The following is an 11,064-nucleotide window of genomic DNA, read 5'->3' as shown; positions in this document are numbered from 1 at the left end:
GGCCGATACTCCTCGGGAAGTCCCGCCAGCAGCAACGTTCCCACCCACTCGTCGGATATCGGGAAGTTGATTCCGTTCAGCTGGTGTGCAGTGGACACTATCCGGTTGACGTAATCGTCCATCGAAGTGCAGGCATTCAGCTCGGTTTTCACTAGCTTGTGCAAAAGACCGACACGCCGTGTCAATCCCGTGTCTTCGAATGCACTTTCTAATTTCTCCCAAACCTTTTTCGCGGATTTCGCTTCCTTCACGTGGATATAATTTTCCGGCTCCAGCAGCAATATGATTTTCGCCCTCGCTCGGCGATCGGCATCAGCACTAACAGCTTTGTATGTTCCGTCCGCATTCTGCTCCGGTTTGACAGCGCTCCACAGGTCCTCAAGCTCCAGGTAAGTTTGCACCGCAAACTTCCACGTTGCCCAATTTTCCCGTCCTGTGAGCCGCGCGATTCCCGGAAGGCTGGAAATGCTGTGAACCACTCCACTTCCTGATGCAGCTGTACCACGAACGCTACCGGTGGGGACAACACTGCTGCCACTTCCGTCCGTCATTTTACCACTCGATTATCGCGAAAAACGACCGAAAAACTAACTTTTCGCTATGAAAAAACTTTCTCGAACAGGCCCATAACCTGTTGGGCAGAATCATACGCGCAGAGAAGAAAAAACGTGTCTATCTCGTTTGACTGTTTATTTGGTAACTGAGTTGTTCGATAAAAGTACAGTACAGTAAAAACATAAACATATTCTTACACGCTCAACGGCCTTTAGTAATAATAGAGTAACATCAATAAAGTGAGCACAGATAGTGATATAGATAAACCACAGCTTATTTATTTATGCTCCAATAAACATTTTCAGTTTTCACTTTTAGGAAGTGAGTGTGAAGAGGATATGGTATCAATTTCAACAAATTTCAGTCACTGAGATTGATAATTCGCACCACTGTTAAGCACATTATTTATCTGAAAATCTGATGCGAAGTTTGAAAATAACAAAACTCAAAACAAATCCTGTTGACCCATTGTAGAATAAATATATTATTTGCACTGTAAACGGAAGAATATCACATAGTTATAGCCATTGCTCTTCTTCATGCGGGAGATAATTTTCAAAATATAAAATACACATTTGGTAATTAACCGTACAATACTTTTTAACAACGAATTCAAACTGCATCTGATTCAGATACATGTGATATATGAATGACGTTATTTTTCAATAGACAACCACCTAAAAACAATTAAAATAGCTTTATCGAAAATGTTGTTCAAATATGTCCCACTTGCCCCATGTACGTTAAAACTCAAGGGCAAATGAAAATGGCAGATATTGGCTTTAATTAAAAAATTTAAATCATTTTCGATGTCACCCAATTATTCAATTTCTCAAAATATTCAATTTCCACATCAATGATAAATTTAGAAACGACTATTCAGTTGGAAATCCATTGAAATAAAATAAAAGTACACTCAACCCTCTTTTTACGGCAGTTTTTTATACGTCACTTCGTTTTACGGCCTCCTGTTTATGGCACGTGACGTAAAAAGAATTTGAAACATTATTGACATCCAAAAGTAAGCGTAAAAGAAGCCACTCTTAGAAACCCAAAGAACACAGTAGATGCTTTGTATATTCATCATTTGCCTTCACAATTGTTCCAGCCCAGGTCATCCAAGATATTCTTGGAGTCTACACGCGTAACCAAGGACCTAAGGTCTACAAGCATAACGAAAGAGCTGTTATCACGTTTTAAAAAAGGTTCATGTCCTATTTGATATGGTAAAACAAATTCCATTCCAGTTCATCCAAGAATTCCCTGGAGTATAGGTCTTGAGCCGCGGTAACAACTCAGTTATGTCCTACAAGTATTCATCTTTCACTTCAGTCTCTAATCCAGACATATGAGATGTTGTAAGGTCCCCAAATTGTTCCGGAGTTTGAATCAAATGGTCTACCGAATCAACTGAGGCTTGCGTGATGTCCCCAGCCGCGGTATCAACCCAATTATGTCCTATGAGTACTTGTCCTTTAGTTACGTCTCAAATCCAGGTATATGGTTGCAAGATCTTCACACATTGTCCTGGAGTTTAAATCAAATGTGCCAGGAGTGGTCAATGTGGTCACTTGTTCTGCCGAATCAATCAAGGCTTTCATGATGTCCTAACCCGCGGTATCAACCCAATTATGTCCTCCGAGTATTTGTCTTTCACTTGCGTCTCAAATCCAGGCATATGAGATGTTGTAAGATCTCCAAATTGTTCTGGAGTTTGAATCAAATGGTCTACCGAATCAACCAAGTCTTCCATGATGTCCCCAGCCACGGTAACCACCCAATTATGTCCTCCAAGTATTTGTCTTTCGCTCGCGTCTCAAATCCAGGCATATGAGTTGTTCTAAGATCTCCAAATTGCCCTTGAGTTTGAATCAAATGGTCTGCCGAATCAACCAAGGCTTCCATGATGTCCCCAGCCGCGGTATCAACCCAATTATGTCCTCCGATTATTTATCTTCCACTTGCGTCTCAAATCCAGACATATGAGACGTAGTGAGATCTCCAAAGCGTCCTGGAGTTATGTCGAAACATTTTTAGTTTCTAAAAGAAGATAAAAGTAATAATAACGCCTATAGTATTTTTTTGTATTTTGTATTTTTTGTACAAAATTGTGTACGCATTAATAATACTGAAAATAACTACTGATTTTAATCGTTAGTTGCTTATTATAAATTATGCCAAGACATCGAAAGGCTATAGAAGAAAACGAATTATTCCAAATTTTTCGGAAGTCTATATGAAAGTCGAAATCTTGAAGCGCTAACTCATTAATGAATTATTGGCATTGGCTGATTTTCTATCCGCCGCTTCCATATACAGGCGCTATCGTATATGCGCAAATAGCCAGCATGAGTTAACCGCCAGAAATTTAGATGGCGAAAGACATCTAACGCGGGTTTTCTCAAAAATAGGATCTTTTCATGAAAAACTATTTGGTACCGGTAACGAAGAATGGTGTCCGCTACTACGCCTACCAAATATTTTTTCGATAAAGGTGTTTAACTTTGAGAAATCGAACTTTAGATGCCCTTCGACATACTGATTTTAGAAAGTTGACTCCTATTGTGCCGCTGTAAGCACGCTCAAAGCAGGCGATTCATTGATTTAGATTTGTGCTGTTTTGACTAGAAATACTAGAATTAAGAGATCTTGTTTTCAATCGAACAGTCAAAAGTGGTTCCAATGAATCACCCACTTTGAGCGTGCTTACAGCGGCACACTAGGAGTTAACTTTCTGAAATTAGTTTGGCGAAAGGCATCTAAGGTTCGATTTCTCAAAATTAAGCACCTTCATCGAAAGAATATTTGGTCGGCGTAGTAGCGGACACCTTCCTACATAACCGGTACAAAATAGTTTTCCATGAAAAGTTTCTAATTTTGAGAAAACCCGCGTTAGATGTCTGTCCGATCACGCACGCGGTTAGCGAGGAACGGTCGGTATCTTAACCTCAACAGCGGCACCTTCCCTTTGAAGGATGCCTGGAGTGACCCCAGCCCAGTTGGCTCGGTTGGAATGTGGACTGTATCAACGCCCTTCGGCTGAAGGGCCTCCAAGTCCGTATGACTAATAGCGACTAAGAAATTGTTTCTTAACTCTTGAAGCCTTGAGAAAGGCTGTTTGGTTTGGCTTGTCCAGAAATAAGAAAGCGGTTTCAATTTAAACCAATGATGTATTCTACGTTATAATTCACAACAAACTGAATGCTCTGCGAGCGAGTGTACATTTCTTTTATACATGTTACTGAATGGAATCTGCTTCCTGATTGGTCGGCCAATCGCTATATTGCCAAGTCTTCATTGCTGTCGGTGCTCTCGTTTATGCAACGTACACACCAGTCAAGCAGTTTGACGAACATTGACTCCGCCCCCAAGAAAACGCTTCGGTTGCTGCTTTGTTTGAACGTGTGTGAAGTTGTTCGAACAACCATTTGACAGTTGGCGACTCGGTTGGAAAAAAATTAAAACGGTTTGATTTTAGTTTGAGTTGTCGGGGCTGGAGTCAAGGTTCGCCGAACATGTTTGAGCATTTGTAGTGAAGTTGCACAAACCTTCATAAATTTTTTGATGGTTAGTGCTCAAGTTGGCGCTTCGGTCGTTCGTGTGTGATATTGTTGGTCGAATAAATTGATTGTTCGAGCCGCTGTTGGTAGAACTTGATGGATGTTTGAACAAACGAGAGGTGGAGTCAATGTTGGTCAAACTGCTTGACCGTGTGTACGTTCCATTAGGCTTCTTCTTATTCTTCTTAGTCCTTGCTGGCGAACAATGTCTTTCGTCATACAAACTTCTGGCGTTTAATTCATGCTGGCTATTTTTACATATACGATAGCGTATGGATGCTGACAACGGCGGGTAGGAAACCAACCACTGTATGTGATTCATTCCACATGTTCTCATTTTTCACCCATAAGAGGCTAACTAAAAGTTCAAGTGATGCCAGTATTATTTACACGATTTCACACCATTTCATACGTTGCCATTTCGATAGTTTTTCACTCCGTTGGACATTATCATCACTAGGAGGATTAATCTGAGTTTTTGTAAACAAAAGCACACACATGTCTTGAGTTTCGGATGATCAAAGCGCACCTACAAATCAAGGAAAATCATTTTTTCCATTTTTTTATTCTTACCAAATATATTTACAAAAACCCAGATTAATCCACCTAGCGGTGATGGTGCCTTTCTCGACCTTCGTAAAATGTGTGTGCTTGAAAAAAGATGAGCTAGTGGCTAGGAGTAAAAAAGACAAATTTCTTTGTCCGTTCTATGAAAATCAGATTATTTATGGCAAAGATATTGTAGATCCAGTTGAAAACCGAAAATCATATTTTGTCCCATTTCCGGATGTCGCAACTGCATCGCTAGTGGTGCCCGACTATGGCACAGTTGCGCACTACTCGCGATGCAGTTGCAACATCCGGAAATGCGAGAAAATGCGATTTCGCGGGACCTCGGTTCGGTTTTCAGCTTGATCTACAATATGCTAATAAGAATTTCGACATTTTGTTTCCTTTTCCAATCTTTTTGACGTACATAACCCTGTTTTATTTCACCCAGTCATATATTTTAAGGATATCACTTTTGGATGTTAGTTGAACTGAAGCTCTGACTACACAAAAGAAAACGAAAATGTCATTCCCATCACGCGAGCGGAGGGCAATATTTGTTATGATATAAATCTCATGACCGTCTTTCTGCCAAACTCCCGTCTGCAGTGGAGAGACAGAGACATCATCTCAGTTCGTCGAGCTGAATCGATTAGTATATAACACTATGGGCCTCCAGGCCTTCTGTAAAAGTTTGGTTTTTGGAGCGAACATACAGCCTTTTCGTATAAAAGGCTAAAATGGTGTTTCGGCCATAACTTCCGATCCCATAGTTCAGTGGTGCTCAGCATTTTGTGTGTTTTTGCCTTAATTTGCTTATCACACAATAAAAATGAGCTTTCATCTTACAAGTTAGTACTTGGACGAAAGCTTTCAAACATATCTATCAGCAGAGGATATTAAAACGAATATTGGTGGTAAATCATTCCGTACGACTTGATCAAAGTAAATTACCCTGCGGCCCGCGGTCCGCACTTTTGTTTTGCTTTGATCTTTTCGAACCGAGTGAATTTATCACCAATATCCGTTTTATTACCCTTAGCAGATAGATAAATTTGAAAGCTTTCGACCAAGTGCTAATTTGTATGGGTTAAGCTCATTTTTATGGTGTGAGAAGTAAATTAAGGAAAAACGCCCAAAGTGCTGAGCACCACTGCCATAGTCCGATCTAGCCAATTTTCAATAGGAAACAATGGGACAGGATTCTGCGTCGAATGCAACTTGTTGCGTGTGAATCGATTAAGGTTAGGTGGCCGAAAAATAGGTGACATTTTTGTGATTTTTATGAAAAAGGTATTTTGGTCATAACTTCAGATCCCATAGTCCGACCTGGCCAATTTTCAATAGGAAACAATGGGAAAGGATTTTGCGTCGAATGCAATTTGTTGCGAGCAAATCGGTTGAGAATAAGTGCCTGAAAAATGAGTGACATTTCTTACGCAATATTTCTGTATGAATTTGTATTTTGGCCATAACTCTCGATCCCATAGTCCGATCTGGCCAATTTCAAATAGGAAATAATGGGACAGGATTCTGCGTCGAATGCAACTTGTTGCGAGCAAATCAGTTGAGGATAAGTGCCCGAAAAATGAGTGACATTTTTTACGCGATTTTTTCGTATGATTTTGTATTTTGGCCATAACTTTCGATCCCATAGTCCGATGTGGCCAATTTCAAATAGGAAACAATGGGACAGGATTCTGCGTCGAATGCAACTTGTTGCGAGCAAATCGGTTGAGGATAAGTGCCCGAAAAATGAGTGACATTTTTTACGCGATTTTTTCGTATGATTTTGTATTTTGGCCATAACTTTCGATCCCATAGTCCGATGTGGCCAATTTCAAATAGGAATCAATGGGACAGGATTCTGCGTCGAATGCAACTTGTTGCAAGCAAATCGGTTGAGGGTAAGTGTCCGAAAAATGAGTGACATTTTTTACGCGATTTTTTCAAATGAATTTGTATTTTGGCCATAACTCTCGATCCCATAGTTCGATCTGGCCAATTTCAAATAGGAAACAATGGGACAGGATTCTGCGTCGAATGCAACTTGTTGCGAGCAAATCGGTTGAGGATAAGTGCCCGAAAAATGAGTGACATTTTGTTGAGTAGTTTTGCGCACACACACACACACATACACACACACACACACACACACACACACACACACACACACACACACACACACACACACACAGACATCACCTCGATTCGTCGAACTGAGTCGATTGGTATATAACACTATGGGTCTCCGGGCCTTCTATAAAAAGTTTGTTTTTGGAGCGATCATATAGCCTTTACCGTATACTTAGTATACGAGAAAGGCAAAAATGGTATAATTTTCGATCCCATAGTCCGATATGGCCAATTTTCAGTAGGAAACAACGGGACAGGATTCTACGTCGAATGCAACTTGTTGTGAGCAAATCGGTTAAGGATATGTGCCCGAAAAATGAGTGACATTTTTTACGCGATTTTTTCGTATGAATTTGTATTTTGGCCATAACTCTCGATCCCATAGTCCGATCTGGCCAATTTCAAATAGGAAACAATGGGACAGGATTCTGCGTCGAATGCAACTTGTTGCGAGAAAATCGGTTAAGGATAAGTGCCCGAGAAATGAGTGACATTTTTTACGCGATTTTTTGAACGAATTTGTATTTTGGCCATAACTTTCGATCCCATAGTCCGATCTGGCCAATTTCAAATAGGAAATAATGGGACAGAATTCTGCGTCGAATGCAACTTGTTGCGAGCAAATCGGTTGAGGATAAGTGCCTGAGAAATGAGCGACATTTTTACGCGATTTTTCGTATGAATTTGTATTTTTCCATAACTTTCGATCCCATAGCCCGATATGGCCAATTTGCAATAGGAAACAATAGGACAGGATTCTGCGTCGTTGCGAGAAAATCGGCTAAGGATAAGTGCCCAAGAAATGAGTGTCAATTTTTACGCGATTTTTTGTATGAATTTGTATTTTGGCCATAACTTTCGATCCCATAGTTCGATCTGGCCAATTTCAAATAGAAAACAATGGGACAGGGTTCTGCGTCGATTGCAACTTGTTGCAAGGAAATCGGTTGAGGATAAGTTCCCGAAAATGAGTGACTTTTCTCACGCTACATTCTCGTATGAATTTGTATTTTTGGTAAAACTCTCGATCCCATAGTCCGATCTGGCCAATTTTAAATAGAAAACAATGGGACAGGATTCTGCGTCGAATGCAACTTGTTGCAAGTAAATCGGTTGAGGATAAGTGCCCGAAAAATGAGTGACATTTTTACACGATTTTTCGTATGAATTTGAATTTTTTCCATAACTCTCGATCCCATAGTCCGATCTGGCCAATTTCAAATAGGAAACAATGGGACAGGATTCTGCGTCGAATGCAACTTGTTGCGAGCAAATCGGTTGAGGATAAATGCCCGAAAAATGAGTGACATTTTTACGCGGTTTTTTCGTATGAATTTGTATTTTGGCCATAACTTCCGATTCCATAGTCCGATCTGGCCAATTTCAAATAGGAAACAATGGAACAGGATTCTGCGTCGAATGCAACTTAATGCGAGCAAATCGGTTGAGGATAAGTTCCCGAAAAATGAGTGACATTTTTTACGCGATTTTTTCGTATGAATTTGTATTTTGGCCATAACTTTCGATCCCATAGTCCGATCTGGCCAATTTCAAATAGGAAACAATGGGACAGGATTCTGCGTCGAATGCAACTTATTGCGAGCAAATCGGTTAAGGATAAGTACCCGAAAAATGAGTGACATTTTTTTAGTAGTTTTGCGCACACACACACACACATACACACACACACACACATACATACACACATACAGACATCACCTCAATTCGTCGAGCTGAGTCGATTGGTATATAACACTATGGGTTTCCGAGCCTTCTATAAAAAGTTCGGTTTTGGAGCAGTTCTATAGCCTTTCCGTATACTTAGTATACGAGAAAGGCAAAAATGTTATAATTTTCGATCCCATAGTCCGATATGGCCAATTTTAAGTAGGAAACAACGGGACAGGATTCTACGTCGAATGCAACTTGTTGTGAGCAAATCGGTTAAGGATATGTGCCTAAAAAATTGTGAGTTTTTTTACGCGATTTTTTCGTATGAATTTGTATTTTGGCCATAACTCTCGATCCCATAGTCCGATCTGGCCAATTTCAAATAGGAAACAATGGGACAGGATTCTGCGTCGAATGCAACTTGTTGCGAGAAAATCGGTTAAGGATAAGTGCCTGAAAAATGAGTGAAATTTTTACGCGATTTTTGTATGAATTTGTATTTTGGCCATAACTTTCGATCCCATAGTCCGATCTGGCCAATTTCAAATAGGAAATAATGGGACAGAATTCTGCGTCGAATGCAACTTGTTGCGAGCAAATCGGTTGAGGATAAGTGCCCGAGAAATGAGCGACATTTTTACGCGATTTTTCGTATGAATTTGTATTTTTCCATAACTTTCGATCCCATAGCCCGATATGGCCAATTTGCAATAGGAAACAATAGGACAGGATTCTGCGTCGTTGCGAGAAAATCGGCTAAGGATAAGTGCCCAAGAAATGAGTGTCAATTTTTACGCGATTTTTTGTATGAATTTGTATTTTGGCCATAACTTTCGATCCCATAGTTCGATCTGGCCAATTTCAAATAGAAAACAATGGGACAGGGTTCTGCGTCGATTGCAACTTGTTGCAAGGAAATCGGTTGAGGATAAGTTCCCGAAAAATGAGTGACATTTTTCACGCGATATTTTCGTATGAATTTGTATTTTGGCCATAACTCTCGATCCCATAGTCCGATCTGGCCAATTTTAAATAGAAAACAATGGGACAGGATTCTGCGTCGAATGCAACTTGTTGCAAGTAAATCGGTTGAGGATAAGTGCCCGAAAAATGAGTGACATTTTTACACGATTTTTCGTATGAATTTGAATTTTTTCCATAACTCTCGATCCCATAGTCCGATCTGGCCAATTTCAAATAGGAAACAATGGGACAGGATTCTGCGTCGAATGCAACTTGTTGCGAGCAAATCGGTTGAGGATAAATGCCCGAAAAATGAGTGACATTTTTACGCGGTTTTTTCGTATGAATTTGTATTTTGGCCATAACTTCCGATTCCATAGTCCGATCTGGCCAATTTCAAATAGGAAACAATGGGACAGGATTCTGCGCCGAATGCAACTTAATGCGAGCAAATCGGTTGAGGATAAGTTCCCGAAAAATGAGTGACATTTTTACGCGATTTTTTCGTATGAATTTGTATTTTGGCCATAACTTTTGATCCCATAGTCCTATCTGGCCAATTTCAAATAGGAAACAATGGGACAGGATTCTGCGTCGAATGCAACTTATTGCGAGCAAATCGGTTAAGGATAAGTATCCGAAAAATGAGTGACATTTTTAGTAGTTTTGCACACACACACACACATACACAAACACACTCAAACACACACACACACACACACACACACACACACACACACAGACATCACCTCAATTCGTCGAACTGAGTCGATTGGTATATAACACTATGGGTCTCCGGGCCTTCTATAAAAAGTTTGTTTTTGGAGCGATCATATAGCCTTTACCGTATACTTAGTATACGAGAAAGGCAAAATGGTATAATTTTCGATCCCATAGTCCGATATGGCCAATTTTTATTAGGAAACAACGGGACAGGATTCTACGTCGAATGCAACTTGTTGTGAGCAAATCGGTTAAGGATATGTGCCCGAAAAATGAGTGACATTTTTTACGCGATTTTTTCGTATGAATTTGTATTTTGGCCATAACTCTCGATCCCATAGTCCGATCTGGCCAATTTCAAATAGGAAACAATGGGACAGGATTCTGCGTCGAATGCAACTTGTTGCGAGAAAATCGGTTAAGGATAAGTGCCCGAGAAATGAGTGACATTTTTTACGCGATTTTTTGTATGAATTTGTATTTTGGCCATAACTTTCGATCCCATAGTCCGATCTGGCCAATTTCAAATAGGAAATAATGGGACAGAATTCTGCGTCGAATGCAACTTGTTGCGAGCAAATCGGTTGAGGATAAGTGCCCGAGAAATGAGCGACATTTTTTACGCGATTTTTTCGTATGAATTTGTATTTTGGCCATAACTTTCGATCCCACAGTCCGATATGGCCAATTTGCAATAGGAAACAATAGGACAGGATTCTGCGTCGTTGCGAGAAAATCGGCTAAGGATAAGTGCCCAAGAAATGAGTGTCAATTTTTACGCGATTTTTTGTATGAATTTGTATTTTGGCCATAACTTTCGATCCCATAGTTCGATCTGGCCAATTTCAAATAGAAAACAATGGGACAGGGTTCTGCGTCGATTGCAACTTGTTGCAAGGAAATCGGT

The sequence above is a fragment of the Armigeres subalbatus genome, chromosome 3, assembly GCF_024139115.2.
Source record: "Armigeres subalbatus isolate Guangzhou_Male chromosome 3, GZ_Asu_2, whole genome shotgun sequence".
NCBI lineage: Eukaryota > Metazoa > Arthropoda > Insecta > Diptera > Culicidae > Armigeres > Armigeres subalbatus.
The sequence above is the reverse complement of the archived record's forward strand: the minus strand, read 5'-3'. Positions refer to the sequence as shown.